General features: G+C 43.3%; 1 long non-coding RNA gene across 1 annotated transcript in view; it reads right to left on the bottom strand.

The window, feature by feature from the left end:
• Positions 1-6,273: 6,273 nt before the first annotated feature.
• Positions 6,274-15,330, bottom strand: part of LOC131481785 (uncharacterized) — a 230,142-nt gene continuing 221,085 nt past the window's right edge. The window contains exon 4 of the long non-coding RNA XR_009246559.1: positions 6,274-6,354. This is a non-coding gene — a long non-coding RNA (uncharacterized LOC131481785). The remainder of the gene's footprint in view (positions 6,355-15,330) is intronic.

Genomic DNA, 15,330 nt, shown 5'->3' with positions numbered 1-15,330 from the left:
TTGCTGTTGACCAGGGTGCATAGTGCTTGGATACACCATATTGGATTAGAGACACAAAATCTACCTAAGCTACTAGGACCAGGGAGCATATCTGAAAAGGAGCTTAGGAGGTTCTGGGCTATTGCCAGGCAAGACTGCTCAGCTTTTTCTCTTATTTCCAATAAAAGGTGTGAGAAGGACACTCTGGCAAGTAGCCAGGAGCCTGAGAATTTGTCTTTCCTGACAGGTAAAGCATCCCAGGCCTGTTCACCTACCTGCTGGATATTAAACTGTCTGCCAGATTAAGCAAACCCCCAAGGTAAGCCAAGGCAATTACTTGGGCTGACTGCTCTCTGCCTGGGCTCCTCTCAGAGGCTTGTCCCTAGTCCAGGGAACTATAAACTAGTTAACAACTCAACTCTAATTAATAAACTCCTTAATGAAGATATAAACGTCCACATTTTATCCTTTACGACGTACTTTGGGCTCTTTTCTCCCCATTTAAACAGCTGAACTGAAGTGTCTGCTCCCTTCTTTTTCAATCCCCACTTTCACTTGTGTTTCGTCTCTAAAGAACAGCTACTGTCTTAGCTCTTTAAATCCATCTCACCCGATGCACCCCTCCTGTCTGTTCCCAAGCTTTTAAGGTGTCATGTGCATTCCTAGGAAGCTCCATTGCCTACCTGGGAGGAACAGTAAAACCTGCTGAGGTTTACAAAGCAGAAAGGGCAGCGGCTATGTGACTCTCCACATATATGAAACACAGAAGTGATACCATGATATTTGAAAAAGGCAGCTGTGGCACCCTCTATAAGAAAGCACAAGGAAGACGATTGCTAGCAACCATTGTGACTCACGGTTCTCTGCTGAAGGTACAATTCAAGCTGGAGCCAAACGAAAGGCACAGAGTATTAGAAAAATCATACAGGAATTTCTGGAATTCTTTGTCAAACTTTAAAAGTTAACTTTGACTTGAAACATAAAATGATAGATCCATTCACCAGTCTTCCTAATTATATGTAAATTTTCAAGCCTATATAAAAACAGAGATTGATAACCTGTCTGGGTGTACCCATTTTTCAGTTTCACTAAGCTACATGGCCTAGTGGCTAAATCCTCACCTTCCATCCAACAGGATTCTATATGGGCGTCAGTTCATATCCTGGCTGCTCCACTTCCCTTCCAGCTCCCTGCTTGTGGCCTTGGGACCCTGCACCTGCGTAGCAGACCTGGAACAAATTCCTAGCTCCTGGCTTTGAATCAGCTCAGCTCTAGCCATTGTGGCCACTTGGAAAGTGAACCAGTGGCTCCCAATGAAGGGTGAGTATTTGGCTTAGTTGTTGGGACATTCACATCTCTTAAGTTCCTGGGTTCAATTATTGGCTTCAAGTCCTGATACCAGTTTCCTGCTGATGGAGACCTTGGGAGGTGATGGTTGGGTTCCTGTCATGCTTGTGGGAGACCTGAACTAGGTCCATGGCTCCTGCATTCAGCCCAGCCATTGCAGACATTGCAGCAGTGGACCAGTCTATGGGGAATGCTCACTCACTTGTGTTCAAGTGTTCACTCTGTCTGCCCTCCAATAACTTTTCAAAATGAATCAAAACATGGCCAATTTATTCATTTACTCACTGCATTTTCCCTATTTGAATTAGTATCAAGCAAACCCCCAATATTTTTTCACCTTATGACTTCTTAGTAAGAATTCTGATAATATCGTGAATGTTGTACTGGTAAGCCTCAAACCACTGTCCTTAGTGGGCGGGCTCTGGGCGCAAACACCTGCAATTCAGTGGTGTCACAGTAACTATGAATCCAGATGTTCTCACTTCTCTACATCTTGTTTCTTTGTTCATAAATTAAGGAGCACAATGTCTGCCTCTAAGGGATTGTGAAGGAAATGAACTAATGCTATGAACTGCCCAGTCTTGAGTACTCTTTCCATGAATATCTGCTTTTGTATTTTAAGAGAAAAACTACTCCATCCTCTGGAAGAATTTTAAGTTTCATTGGAGGAGTCTGTAAGATTTATTCATTTGAAAGTCAGAGTTAAGGAAGGAGAGACAGATGGGTCCTTCCTCCAATGGTTCACTCCCCAAAAACCAGCCTTAATGTTTAGAGCTTGGCTGAGCCAAAGCCAAGAGCTTTATCCATGTCTCCCACAGGTTAAAGGTCCCAAGCATTCGTGCCATCCATCTTTCACCGCTTTCCCAGGCACATCAGCAGGGAACTGGATTAGAAGTGGAACATCCCAGTACTTGAACCTGCGTCCATATGTGATGCTAGCAACACAGGCAGCGGTTTTATCTACCACATCATAACACTGGGCCCAAGCGACTCTCAAGGTTGGCAATTATACTTTAACATTTCAATGCCCACTAGGTAGACAGCAATGCCTTTTTTTGTCTTCTAAATGGCCAGTCCCTAGATACTTCTCAGTCTCCAAGTACAGCTCAGACTCACATGATCAATTTCTCATTGCATTGGATATCAACAAATGGCAGAAATCAGATTTGATTGAGATCTATGTTCGGGTTCATTTTTGTTTTTTTCCAATGAGACGCGGAAGTTAACGACAATTTCTGGCTGTCATCTATTTCCTGTAGATAAAGTTCCCTGGCCTTTTATTAGTGTTGTGGCATTTGTTTGGATCTAGTGTTGTTGGGCCATCCGCAGCTTTGTTTCAGCTATTCCAGGGTGAACTCAATTGTTCTTTCCAATCTGACCCTGACAGGGACGCCAAGCTTGACGCCTCCTTCACTACATTGACTGATACACTGTATTTCCAATCAACTCTTACTTACAAGGACCAACGGACAGGTTCTCCACAATGATATTTTAAGGACAATTGGCTTTCTGAAGCAGGTAAGACACTAAGATATTTGTGATGGTTAATTTTATGTGTCAATGCCTGGGCAAAGGAGTACTCAAAGTACTTTCACTATTCAGCATATTCGCATTAGAATTGGTGGACTTAGTAAAGTATGTTGCACATACTTTGCCAACTGAAGGAGGATCTTATCCAATCTGTTGAGAATCTGAGTAGAACAAAAAGGTGGAAGAAAAAATTCACCCCTTTTCACTTGCTGCCTCTCTGCTAATGCTGGCACATCAGCCTCCTGCGTTTGGAGCTTACACCATCAGCTCTGCAGGTGCTGTCCTTCAGAACCAGGTTGCATTACACCACTGGCATTCCTCCAGGTCACCAGCTTGTAGGCAACAGACTGCAGGACTTCTAGAAATCACGTGGAAAGAAATTTTTGTGATGAAAGGTACTTCATTCATGGAATACAAAATTTAAAATTGGCCTATTTTTGTAAAATGAAATTATTTGCCAGTGGCTTAAAAAGATCCATATTGACCCAACGATTTTGAGTCAAAAAACTATTTTTCCATGCAAAATCTTAGTTACAAAGTCATTCACTATTTGCATTGCATTAAAAAAGTAAAAACAATGTTCATATTCTCCAAAGGTTGTCACTGGAAGCAAAGTCCTGGAACACAGAAGGCATTCTTTTAATCTTAGTGAGAAAAAGACACTTTGTAAGTACATTGTGGTATGGGAAACTCCCCAGAAATTCATCATGTAGGACACAGGTAAGACCCTTTCAACAGTGTCAAGGTTATCAACCTGCAGTATAAAACTATCTAAGTCCTAATTTAGTTTTTGGTTTCCACAGGATGCATGTATTGCCTTTGTATTAGAGAATGAGTCAAAGAAAATGGGTTATGGGCAGGGGCAGGACTCAGCACTGTTTAGGAGTAGCAGGTAGACATGGCATTAGTGGTTATGCAGATCAGTTAGGCACCCAATGTCAGAATGAGCAGTGGGTTGACTCAGGAGAAGCAGGCAAATCTGAAGGTCAAAACCAGAGTGAGAAAGGCCATAGGAAGAGCACAGAACTGGTGAGTGAAAAATCCCAGTGTGCTTCTCTGAGTGAGTGCCTTGGATAAGACTTCAACAACAGTCAAAGACCACAGCATACAGAGATTTCTTTATCTTCTGAATGAGATATAATCGGATGTTAAATATAATCTGTTTAGAGAGAATGTGTAAATTCTCCCGAGTATAGATATACAATCTAATCACTAGAGTAAAATTCTGTTATGACAAACGATCCCCATCCTAATACAGATGTCTTGTGAGATTTCATCTTCACACCTGTATCTTCTGATCTCAAGTCACATGCCACTTTGGGCATTTCACAGCTGACTGAAACGCATCATAGCTGATGTAGGTGTATTCTCTAAGCACTCTCCAGGAAGCTTCCACTGCTACACCCTAGACTGAATCAGTCCTTCAGCCATGGAAAATGCACAGAACGTGTTTCCCTATCTACTTAGGCCTCATCCAACTCTAAAGAGGCAAGCTACACGTTTTAACTATGCAATAGAAAGCGGATGTTTGACACAGAGTTAAGATGCTTCCTAGGAAGCCTGCATATCACACCAGCGTGCATTGGTGTGATCCAGGCTTTGCTTCTGCTTTTAGCTTCCTGCTGATGCACGCCTGCTACTTGGGCTCCTGTACCACAAAAAGGACTCGGATGCAACACCAGCTTTCAGTTTCAGCATGGCTATTGCAAGTGTTTGGGGAACGAAGTAGACAGAAACACTCGCTCTTTCTCTTGCTCGCTCTCTCTCCCTCCCTATCTCTCGCACATCCCTCTCTAATAACAAAGATGAAAGAAATAAGATCTACAAAGCACAAACCTCTGAGCCCAAATCACACAGCCACTACAGAACTGACATCCTGTCTGTTTTATACTTTGGGTGATGAGAGACAGATAAAGGTCATCCCCAAGCTGGCTAATGCTGGCTTGGGTGGCTCTAGAAGCTACAAATAGAAGGTGGGTGAGAAATAAAGGAGTCACTTGGAGTAATGTTTGCCTATTGATTCAGATTCAACTAACACTAGAATGTTTATATATTTATGTTCATTCATGACCTAAGAGAAATACTGGGAATACTAAAGCACTCCATGCTTGCTAGGCGCCCCTCTGAATGTCCTCTTTACAGGAACCCATGGATTTCTGGCAAAAATCCCAGGAGGTAGACTCTGCTGTTATCTATGTTTCACAGTCATGAAAACAGTATCAGCAAGAGTACATGACTTCCTCCCAGGCCCACACTTAGTGTGTGGTGCACGTTAGATTTGGATACAGGTCTGTCTGACTCCAGAATGTGTGCTCATTCTCCAGCCCAAGAAAATATTTAACCTTTAATTTCAGTGAGCAAGAACAAAGCAGATGTGCATATATTTATTACCAGAGAAGATTTATTCAGCTTTAGAATCTCAGCACTGGATGGAAATGGCATCCACAAGCTGGCTGTGTGATGCCAAAGCAAATACATGAGGTCCTGCCAGCAATTCACGTTCATGGCTCTAACTGCATCACACGGGGATAACGTGTGTGTGTGTGTGTGGCAATAAAAACGGCATGTGCACAGAATATGATCCCTTCCTGGGCAGTTGGCAGCAGGAGGTCACGTGTGAAGCTGCCCGGAGCCTGGGCCCAGCACTCCGTGCCCTGAATCAAAGCTGCTGAAGTGGTAAATGTGCTTCCCCAGAGCCAGAGCCTGCTGCAGTTTCTCTGCTGGACAGCACTTCTTATTGGACCCTAGTGCAGTTCCTATTTCACAAAGCAGAGCTTAAACCTTCACGAGGGGGTATTGATCCACGCTAGCAAAGCAGAAAGAGCCAGGAGCTGAAGGAGTTGGGTCCCTTTAGTCAATATCTTCTTAGTCATTCTAACAGCAGTCTGATTCAACCTCAGATTTTAAGCCAGACTCAAGAGACTGAGAATTACCGGGTTTCTGCTCCAGTCTCACAACCTCTCCTTTCCTTTCTTTATTCCTCTGCTGTTTCCCAGACTTGGTGCTGAAATCCAGGTCCAGCCAATGCCTAGCTTCAGCTACTGCTGCCCAGGAGATATTCAAAAGACAACTTCTAATGCAGTCCGGGCTCCCCCAGGCCTGGGGGGTGGGGTCGGGGCGCGGGGAGGTAAGGGGTCTGCTGTTCCGGGGATAGTGCATCTCTCCAGGCCATCACCTCTGCCTTGGTGGGCTGCTTCAAGCATCCTATTCCAACTGGTGCTCAAGATTTACAGATTGGAACAGGTAAAGAGCAGCCAAGATCAACAAACACATCAAAGGGTAATTTATACAAGTCAGAGCCCAAGGGTTCCCCCGGGTGTGCTGGTTCTCTAACCTTTCTCTCCAACTGCACATCCCCCCTGCCCCACCCCCAGCAGCACCGCACAGGCAGAGAAGAGGATTTATAGACCTACAGGGCTTGCTTGCCACTCCAGCTCAGCCCTTCCCTACAAGGTTGATGCTGAATGAATCATTATACTCTGGCCTCATTTTCCTCATCTGTAAAATAGAGAAAACAACCCCTGTTTCATGCAGTTGATGTGGAATTGAATTAGAGAGCATAACTAGATAAACGAAGTGCTTCTCATAAGCACATAATCACAATCACATAACCGCTCATGAGCTCGTCATCATGGCACAAAGAAGGCGCACGGTGCCATCCTTTGTCTTTGAGTTCACTTTCCCAGCACGGCCACCACCCCACTCCACCCTTTCTGTTTCTCCATTTTCTTCTGCCTTTTCCTCATTTCATCTTAAGCTCTTCTCACCATCACTTTCCAATGGATTCCAAACCAGTTACTAGTACCAGAAGGCTCTGACCCAGAGTCTTCATGACGAATCACGTGCCCCAGATCCACAGCTATACCAGCGCTCTGCACCCCTGGCTCCCAGGGTCTCATAGCCCAGCTGAAATCCTCAAATGTGGCAGCTCTCTGACAGCTCCAGGACCTTTTCCAAAGAACAACCACAAAGTACAACACTGAAGAAATTGCTGGGATGTCTGAGATTTTTTTTTTTTTGCTTCACTGATTTTAGAAACAAAAATAATAAAGTTCTTGATGACAGTTCAGATATAACAGTGTATTCATTTCAGTCAAGGTGCTTCAAATCTGACGTATCTATTTGGAAACCCTGAGCCATTGGATGGATATCTTTTCTCCTGATATTTTGGTGTAAATCTTGCTCTCTCTGGTTCAGTGGAATTCTGGCTCATGAGAATCACGTCACCCTTGTTGGTGGTGTTTTTGTTGTTCTAGTTTTTAAGATTTCTTCATTTACTTGGGAGTCAGGGTTACAGAGAAAGCTCTTCTATCCGCTGATTCACTCCACCTTTCTAAGTTCCTGCAGGAGGTAGGGAGTAAGGTTCCCAGTGGTAAATGGATTGACCCCTGTGGCGGTCACAGGCTACTCCATGTGTACAGTTCACCCTCAGGGGAGTGAGCATCAGCCTTAAACCCACACCAGTAGAGCTTACTTTTCCAAGCTCGGGTTAATGGCTTTGTTTATTCACATCACTTATGTTCATGGTGCATGCAGACATATACATGAATTCCACCAAGGATAGCAACATAAGGAGAGTGGGCTCATCAGCATGAGCCCACATATGTACTGACAGTGACTGTATTTAACACATCAGAAAACAAATTTTTGAGCAAATAGACACAAGTCTCTGCTACAACACATAATGGTTGCACTGTTTAAAATAAATTAATCTCCCTAAAACATCTGCTTCTGTGTAGAATAAGGGTAATTGTAGTGCCTACCTCACAAGGCTATTGTAGGCTAATGCACACTAAGTTAGGAAATTCAAATAAAGAAGTTAGCACAGGACCTGGAGCACAGGAAGTACTCAGTAACATTAGCCAGCAGATGCAGCAGTGGTAATCACAGTAGAAATAGTATTGTCTTAAATGAGAAACATCCTTGTCTTCTATCGTATATCCACAGATTTCTATTGCAGCTTCCATAATTCTTTAGTTTTTGTTCTACTGAATCCTGACAGAATGACTTTCAAGTTCTTTAAAAATTCAAAACACGCTAGTTATTATCACCTCTTCTGTGATATTACCCGCATCATCAGAAAGGCATTGCCCATTCCCCCTTGCTGATCTGACAATGCTGCTCTTCTAAGCACCTTCAAAGAATTAAAGTCTTCCCTTATTTCTTGCCAAGCCACATCATTCACTTGCTTGAAACGCATCCAGATTCAGTCCTGCATTAGGAAACACATAAATGTACCCAAGAGAATTCAACATTTAGCAAAGCACTGAGCAATTAAACTTTGGTAGACCACTTTAGAAGCAAAAAAAAAAAAAAAAAAAAAGAGGCAAGGAGAGAGGTCCCAGAGAGGGGAGAGAAGTGAAACACATTTCAGTGGCTTCAAGTGCATTTTGAGGAAGGATGAGTGTGTCTACTTGTTCTGTTTCTATTTGGAAGAAAATCAAATGCTTTCATTGCAAACCAAACAAAGCTTCCTAATTTAGCACACAAATAAATTCATAAATTGCAGCAAAGAAGCCCCAAAATAAATAGATAAAACATCTTCCATGTTTCATAAATCCAATCTAGACCGATTTAGGCGACAGCTATAGGAACAACCTTGGGATCTTCCTGACCTAAAAGCTCTAAATTGAAGAGCACACCTCCTCTTTGGCCCCCTCCTGCCTTTGGTTCCAACGCAGGAACCCTAAACAATAGCCCATGATCTTCTCTGCTATGTCTGGATCAGACACCTGGCCCAACCCTAATTTTTTGAGGCAACACATGGTGCATCATTTGCCAAGGTTAAGTACCCAAGTGAGACACTACGGAAATATAACGCCTATGAAGCTCAGTTTCTGCCTTCCAGAGGCTAGTGATCCAGCCACTCAATGGGAAAAAATTGCCTGTCCCTGCTTTCGGGGTGGCCTCAGGACATTACTTCATGCCCCAAACCCATTCTTGCCTACAATGGCCACCATCCCCTTTTCAAGAACCAAAAAAAGATTTTTCAATAACATTGGATACAAACAGTAATACCCAGAGGGACAGGTCCATCCATTAAATCAAAGAGTTCAAGCACAGTGGATCCATTAGCAAGACACCAAGTACAGTAGCCCCCAAACAGTAAAAGCCATTTCCTGGAGGAATTGAGTATCAAGAATGGTGGGCCCTGCACTCAAAGTGTTCTACAATCGGAAGAAAGCTGCAAAAACAAGCCAGGTGTGCTTAACTTGAGATGTCACCTGATTTTCCCAAGGGTTAAATAAGAGAAATGTGGACAAGAAAAAGACTCAGAAGGTCCCTCCAATGTGGGGACACCGAAGAGTCACTTCCAAAAAACCTGCCCCAGAATTCACTCTCATGGTCTTCTGCAGCTATCTAAGTATTTCCATCCAATGTGCTTGTGAGCTTTGGACATATTTGATGCTGATTTCTATCACATCATTGTTTCTTTTGCAATCATTCTCCCCCAAATGTGCTAAGAATCTCTAGAATTCTGAAGAAAACATATTTCTAGGAAAATCCACAGAATGATTCTGGGGTTACCTTCTGAACTAGTTATATGTCTGTTGGTCAATCATCTGTTATCTTAACTATTTAGAAAACTAATCAGAAGTGAGCCAAACAGGCATTTCACAATCTGTAGGTTTACAATGAAATTCTTCAGGGTTCCTTATAATGCTAAAAAAACATTGAGTGTTGAACCATGTAGCAGGAATAAATTATAGAAAACTTAGTTAAGCAATTTAGGATCAGTCACAAAGGTATAGCTACGAAAGCTAAAGACGGCTATAAGCTTGGCTGGAAGTTGGACAGGGCAGGAAGATCTGGCCGCAGAGCTTTCACACTACACCACACACTCTAGTCATGCAGAAACCAGATGACCTGTCTCACATGGCACTTAATACTTCCATCAATCACCTTCTATTATTGTGACTACCAACTATTTATGGATTAGACTTCTTGCCAAGCCTACAAGGAATATTTCTACCTTTTAATTGCTTTTGAAGATGTGCGAGAAAATATAACCAATTATAAACCAGAATTCCTTGAGTACGTTTGTTTATAAAAGGGGATGTCCAAAAAAAGTGAACTCAGCGATTGATTAAATGAATCAAGAATCTGGGGTCAATTTTGAAAAATTAATATTTTAAACATTTTCTGTGCAATTAAAATTCAGAACCGCTTCCCATTTCAGGAGCCCATTGAGGCTAACATAACAAATTGCCACCAACTGGGTGGCTAAAAAAAAAAAAATTCTCACACTTCTGAAAACTTGAAGTCTGAGATCACAGTGCAGGCTTGCAGATTTCCTGTGGAACATATCCCCTTGTCTTGCAGTTATCATGCTTCTTCCGTTACCGAAGGTCTCTCCTCATTCTTAAAATAATAGTCGTGCTCTCCTGGTCCTCACCATGAATAGTTCTGTGTGAGCAGGGCCCTTGTCAGCTATGTTCACTTCTGTGTCCCAAGTGCACAGAATAGTCCCTAGCACATGATAGGTAGACAGCAAAATTTTTTGACTGAATACATTAGCACCTGGACATATCCATCATGGCCTGATCTAAGGATGAGGCCTCATTTCTGCCTTGTAAGGAAGATCCACCTGCATTGGGGAAGCTCCCTCACTTGCACTTAGAACCATCTATCAAGTGAAGGGTTATTTAACACAGTCATAATAAGCAGGACCCTGATGAATACTACACAGTATTTGTATTACCTTTTGTACTTTTCAATACGTTGTCCCATTCATTATTTCAGTTCCTACTCATAATAATCTCATTTCCCTATCACAGAAATGAGGCAGGAAGATAGCAGGACTTGGTCAAAATCACAGATCTGGTTGGTAACAGGACTGAGATCAGAATTGGGGCTGCATCTGCAGCCCTGGGTGCTTCCAGCAGTATGTTGCTGTGCGTACATGCTACACCACAGCTCACGCACCACCACCAAGCCCTCACAGCCCAGCTCACTGCATCTGAAGTGATGGTGCGGGATGCTGGAAAAATAAAACTGAGTTAAGTAGGTGCTTTTTCCACACTTGCAGTATTCACAAATTCTTCCCAAATCAGGAGACAAACATCTAGTATCCAAAAGCATAGCTGCCTCTTAAGGAGAAGGGATTCAAGAAAAGAAAGAGTGAGAGAAAGCAAGAGGGGAAGGAAGGGAAAAGAGGAAGGGAGGGTGGGAAGAAGAGAGGGAGGGGAGGAAGGAAGGGAGGGGGGAGGGAGGCGGGGAGGGAGGGAGGGCAAGAAGGAAAAAACACATGAAGAGTGAATGGGTAAGGCTGGCCAGAGCTGAAACACTGGAAGGACTGCAGCTCAGCTGCATGGCTCTGTTCCAAGAGGTTGCCTGCCAAGCCCCTGCATTGCCACGGAAACTGAACAATCTGCTTCCAGGATCATTCACCTGGTTCTTGCCAGGCTTTAGTCTCTCTATGGTTGTTGACCAGAGACCTCAGTGTCCAGCCACAGTCCTGTTTGTAATTTTTCACATATGCCAATAAGGATCCCCAGACTTAGAGCTCCATAGTGAAAAGCAGACAGGCAGAGACCAGAGTGAGGCAAGTGGGGTATCCAACCACTCAGAGGTCCCCCAGTCCAAGGTCTGAGAGACCCATCAGTGCTGCAGACAGATACTGTGATCGCTCAAGGCCCACACCATCACTTCTGTCACATGCTGTTTGCCACACAGACCCGCCCTAGTGTGCCAGGGGACTCTACTAAGGCACAGGTTCCCTGGGCACCATTCTGGACTACCAGTACCACCAAGTCATTCACCTTTCAGACTATGCAGGGACAGGCTTTCCTAGTGCTGATTAGCATCTTTTTTAACATTTATTACTAGAAAGAAAACAAATCTCACGTATTTTATTAAATCTCAACCGGATTCTATCAGACATACGTGAGTTACCAGGAACACAGTTCAATGGAATCTGTCCTTACTACAGTCTTATTTCCTTAGTGAAACCCTTTTTAACAAATGTCTGAGGCAAACAAGTGCTTCGCTAATTGACTTAGCCCATGATGTGGCAGCATAGCAAGGAGTTAGGGTTTAAAGTTGAACATTTGTATTTGAACACTGGTTCTGCTGACTCTTAGCTATGGGGGCTCGAGCAAGTTCTTTCACTTCTCTGGACCTGGCTTTCGTAAGTAGAAAGGCCCTACCTCCTAGCGAGCTTGTGGGAATTACATGACAGAATTCATTCATCCCTTGATTTTCAAGTACTGGTTTGTTGTCAGCAGTAAATTAAATGCTTGGTAAACCCAAATCTAAATCCAATTTGACTGTCAGGGATCTCCCTTAAGTACCCAGGGGAATCGTGAGTATCAAGTTTTCACACACTTTGCAAAAGCTATTTCTTTATTCTATCACCCCCTTGTGTTCAAGTCATTTAATTGTCCTAGAGGCCAATTTCTTCACTGATAAACTAAAAATAATTTTAAGTAAAATTAAATATGTGGTTCGTGTGAGGAATAAGCAATAGGATGTGAACATAAGGGTAGCAGGAATGAAAACCACAGAAATACAAAAGAGTAAGTTCTGACTTTTTTCCACCTTAGTTCTGTACAGTTTGTTTCATCCGTCATCAAAAGTGATTGAACATGAATATCTGAAGAGCAAGCATGCCCCACCTCTTCTGCACTAGCTCATATTACAGTAGGGAAAAATGCTAAACTCATGAACTGTTGATTTAGGAAGCAAGACTTCAGTATTGTTGCTTTCCCACCAAAAACCACAAGTATTTCCAAGCCGCATCTAGGCTCAACCACATCATGGAGAAACACTTCACCGGCAGGCACTGGCCAGCCCCGCCCCTCCAGTGCCTGGTGTTCATGCTGGATCTCTGCAGTGGAAGGAACCCAGTGAGAAGGCAGGCAGCTAGAGCACCTCAGAATTCAAGAGTTCTTGGGGAGAGGACAGACGCTAACAAAGTGCTTATAATGTGGTTTTGAACCACATTTTATATTAAACCTTAAGGGACAAGGTGCTCTTAGTACCCATATAGATTATAGCTCTCATAATTATACTTTTTAATATCAGCCCATTCCATAGTCATTATTGACTGACACTTTAACTTTTGCAAAGAACCCCTTATGCATTTTTAAGAAGAGGTGCTTAACTGAGACATCTCATTTACACACAGTCATGTGGCTTAGCCCAGGAGGGGCTGACTAAAGCACAGACAGCACGGGACCCAGGGTAAGCCCCTCTAGAAATGTCACACATCATGTAACTATCTTGTATGATGAAAATACAGGTCTGAAGCACTTTGTAAAGACAAAAAGTACCAAGTGAAAATGAAGTACTCTAACACAGGGTTGAAACAACACTTCCGTGGTCATGATTCCATAAATTTAAATACAGACTGTGAGAGGAAAAGGAGATAAGCCTTGTTCTGCATTCAGAAAGTGAAATAAGCAAGCAGCAGCACTTGGCTCCACTGGAAAATTACCAAACCTTTCCCAGGAACAATGAACACTAGCTTGAGAGGAACATGAAGGCCGGGGGCCTAAGGTCAGACGGCTAACAACCCGGGGAGCACAATACAACTTTGATGTGCTCTGCCCTCAGAGTTGTTACCAATGTGTAATGGAACTTGGGGGTAAGAAATGAAGAAAACCAACAAAGCTTTCCATTTTCTGCTGGTATGAAATTTCTGACAGCTCATCTAACCCCTTGGTGTGCAGATCTCAGAAGTCACTTAATGAAGTGGTGATTGTCCAAGAGCAGAAAAACTCTGCAATAGAAGTCTCCCTGTGAGCCATGGGTCAAAAGAAATGGGCAGAGCCTGGCACTCTGTCTTTCCTCCTCAGAGGTTCATAGAAACAGAGAAGGCTAGCGCTTCTGTATGCGGGTCACGTCCATTATCTGGACAAGATCATGAGGCCTATTTGGCTTGTGGAGCGAACTGAACTCCAATCAAGACAGAAGCCTCCTTTGAGCTCCTGACAGTTTAATTTGCCTTAACAATTACATCTGCAATTTGATCAACCACCTCTCCATCTTGATGGCCAATAGAAGTGATGCCTCTCCTGAGACACAGAAAGCTAACATGATTAAAGAGGAAAAGGAAATGAGCGTGTTTAAATTCTTTGACTGAACCCAACTCTGTCTTCAACATTTCCATCAGCTGCCCATCCCAATCTCCATCAGCTGTCTTTGTGGTGACAGGCTTGCTACCTATTAATTAAATTATCAATATCCTGAGAAATCAGTATGGGTTCTCTGCGAACCAATACTGGGGCAGTGGAACAAAGGCCTCGAAGTATCCCTTTCCATGAGGCCATAGAATTGAGGAGACAGCAGGCTCAAGATCAGCCTCTGGATTCTGTTTCCATAAAGAACTCAATGATTCTTCTCTTGGTCATGATGATGAGGCATCTGTTGTGGGGTGGGTGGGAGGGGGGAAGTCACAGGAACCACTAGGGCAAAGAGCAGCAAAACTTTTTCTCCAGAGTACATTTTGGTGTTATATCTGTACTGATGCTGCTATAACACGTTACCCACAAATCCAGTGACTTTAAAAATACCCATTTACTCTAGTTCTTGGGTTAGAAACCCAAGCATTGGCTGCGTGACTGTTTCTGTGCTTTCATTAAGCTAAGACCAAGTTGTCAGTGGGGCTGTGCTCCTTTCTTGAGGTCCTGGGGATGAATCGACTTCCAAGCTCAATAACTGGTAGGTTGAATTTGGCTAATGGTTATAGGACTGAAGCAGGTCTCTATTTCCTTACTGGCTACTAGCTGGGGGTGGGGGAGAGGTCCTTCTCAGGTTCTTGAGGCCACTCACATTCCTTGTTCCAAATGCCTGTACCTCCATCTCCAAAGCCAAAAACCGAATCCTCACATTTGAAATCTTCCTGCTTCAACTCCCAGTACATCTCTGACACCCACCAGAGACATCTCTAAATAATTCAAGTGATCATTTTGGACCTGCCTTAATAATCTATGATAATCTCCTATAATCTTAGATTGCAGTGACTAGATTCATGTCTGGATTCCCAGGAAATGGACAAGCATCTTACCAGAAACATCTTTAGAAGTCTTTCTACAGCAGGTGTACAACACAAGCTCTGCTGGGAACTAGAGAACAGCTTCCTTTGGACCAGAATCTGTTATTCTGCAGTTAAGCATTTGCATAGCCACATAATGTCCAATACTGATCCAGCTTCGCTGTGCACAAATCACAACACTCAGAGTTCTCTAATTAATCAAGGCAGGCAGAGAACAAAAGCCCTTTTGTGTCTTCACATTTTCTCTTTCACCATCACATCTCACACTTCTTAGTGAAAGCAGTTTGTTGACTAAGTACAGTCTCCCTTGAAGGTTGCTGCTGTGGGAACACGGTGTCTCAGTGCAAACACAGAACGCCATGTGCCAGTTACTCTACTACTGTCCCAACTCCACTGCCATCCACCTGTGCTCTGCCTTCAAATGGAGGCTGGGATTTTGAAAGGCCACATTTCTCCCATGTCAAGTGACTCCAGAT

This window comes from Ochotona princeps, chromosome 13, assembly GCF_030435755.1.
Source record: "Ochotona princeps isolate mOchPri1 chromosome 13, mOchPri1.hap1, whole genome shotgun sequence".
Taxonomy (NCBI): Eukaryota; Metazoa; Chordata; class Mammalia; order Lagomorpha; family Ochotonidae; genus Ochotona; species Ochotona princeps.
This window is presented reverse-complemented; position numbering and strand designations above follow the sequence as displayed.